Here is a 2,697-nt window from a genome sequence, read left to right on the forward strand (position 1 = left end):
GTCCTTTGTCGTTTGTCATGTACATCAATGATCTGGATGAAGGTGTGGTAAATTGGATTAGTAAGTATGCAGATGATACCAAGATAGGGGGTGTTGTGGATAATGAAGAGGATTTCCAAAGTCTACAGAATTTAGGCCATTTGGAAAAATGGGCTGAAAGATGGCGGATGGAGTTTAATGCTGATAAATGTGAGGTGCTACACCTTGGCAGGACAAATCAAAATAGGACATACATGGTAAATGGTAGGGAATTGAAGAATACAGTTGAACAGAGGGATCTGGGAATAACCGTGCATAGTTCCTTGAAGGTGGAATCTCATATAGATAGGGTGGTAAAGAAAGCTTTTGGTATGCTAGCCTTTATAAATCAGAGCATTGAGTATAGAAGCTGGGATGTCATGTTAAAATTGTACAAGGCATTAGTGAGACCAAATCTGGAGTATGGTGTACAATTTTGGTCGCCCAATTATAGGAAGGATGTCAACAAAATAGAGAGAGTACAGAGGAGATTTACTAGAATGTTGCCTGGGTTTCAACAACTAAGTTACAGAGATAGGTTGAATAAGTTAGGTCTATATTCTCTGGAGCGCAGAAGGTTAAGGGGGGACTTGATAGAGGTCTTTAAAATGATGAGAGGGATAGACAGAGTTGATGTGGACAAGCTTTTCCCTTTGAGAATAGGGAAAATTCAAACAAGAGGACATGACTTCAGAATTAAGGGACAGAAGTTTAGGGGTAACATGAGGGGGAACTTCTTTACTCAGAGAGTGGTAGAGGTGTGGAATGAGCTTCCAGTGGAAGTGGTGGAGGCAGGTTCGTTGGTATCATTTAAAAATAAATTGGATAGGCATATGGATGGGAAGGGAATGGAGGGTTATGGTATGAGTGCAGGCAGGTGGGACTAAGGGAGAAAAAGTTGTTCGGCACGGACTTGTAGGGCCGAGATGGCCTGTTTCTGTGCTGTAATTGTTATATGGTTATATGGAATGGTAAAGTATAAAACTATAAAGTTAATGTGAAAGATTTAGTTATTGATCTATTTCCCACATATTAATATTTAATTTTAGTTGTATTCTAGGAAACAAAATCCAGGTTTATTTTTTTTTTTTAATTCCAGTCTATTAATTCTATGCATTCTGATTTGCATGAACATTATAATTCTTAAAGTCGATTGTGAACTTGTTTTTTAGGAGTCTTGAGCTCGCCTGAAGATTTTTCCCATCTGGAGAAGAGAATCAGCAATCTATACATTACAAGGAATCTTGGCATGTCAAGGGACTTAAGAATGAACTGTTTTGATGAATGGACAAATGGAACTGACAAGACTGCTTGATTCACTCCATAATTCTGTGAGAACTTTTTCCAATGCAAAAGTCTTGAATTTTCAAGAATATTTAAATGTACTAATTTTCAAAATGTAGAAAAGGAAAATAATCAAATTAGTGGGATCATTTTTATCAAGCCTGCTGGTTAGTGCAGTCCAGTTTAGTTTCAGTTAAGAACATTCCATGCCATTTTAAGAAAAGTCAACTTGATAGTAATGTGGTAAATTCATGTTTTACTTAAGAGTCACTTAGATTATGTCTGCCATACCTGGTTATCCATTGGAAGTGTCAACCTAATGACTTAATTAAAAATACTTTCTAGCATATTTGAACTAAAAAACAACCACCCAAACAGCAATTTTAACTATACACTGTAATAATATATCCAAACAAGTATGATTACACAAAATTATTATATACTCGGACTTTACGGCAAACATCATACATGTACTGACTTTTTGATAGAGCTGTTCAATTAATTACACTCGACTGGGCCAACCTTGTGTCCTCGATAATTGTTCCAATGGTTTGCCAGAAAACATCTTTGTAACACTGAATATTGAAAGGTGGCAAATGTATTCAATTGCACACCTGGAACCTGATAAAATCCACACAATTAATCTTCAATAAAATCCAGGCCAATGTAGATGTTTTGCAACCTTTCTCAACTGAATGTGTGCAATCTCCCTCTGGTTTATGCATGATTCATGATAATTTTCTTTTGATAGCACATAATTAGTTTTCAAGGTATTCCAATAATCTTATCCATCAACGTCACTTCATCTGTGTGCTAACCCACCCTAAAAATCAACAAATGGTTCCATTGTTATTGGCTGCACCCAATAAAACGCTTGTCATTAAACCTTACACTAAACGATATCTGGTCATAAAGGAAAAATTGAAGGTGAATAATTAAATGGAAAGGCCTTTCAAACAAAAAACAGCACATCCCAAATGCTGTGCACTATGACTGCAAAATGATATTTGCAACTGTTTCGGAGGTTAGCCATCTAAATTAATAAAATGAAAAAAATAAACATACATAAGCATGTAATTTACATCACTCCAGCAATTATATTCTACTGATGTTCATAATTTAAAAAAATCAAAACTAAGGACGTCAATTTTTTGCTATTTCGTTTTCACCATAATTTCAAAACGCCTTAATATATATTAGAAAATAAATGGCATACATTTAATTTTCAAGAACTTGTTTATTTATTTCATTGTGTCATTGCATCCTGTGATTTGAGTATCTAAGTTATAAGTACATTGGTACAGTCTCAGCTAAATCTCAAAGCATCTTAGATTTAGAGGAGCAAAGCATTAGATTTATGAGTTTCCTCATCAATTACCGGGGGGGGGGGGGGGG

The sequence above is a fragment of the Leucoraja erinacea genome, chromosome 26 (genome assembly GCF_028641065.1).
Source record: "Leucoraja erinacea ecotype New England chromosome 26, Leri_hhj_1, whole genome shotgun sequence".
NCBI lineage: Eukaryota > Metazoa > Chordata > Chondrichthyes > Rajiformes > Rajidae > Leucoraja > Leucoraja erinaceus.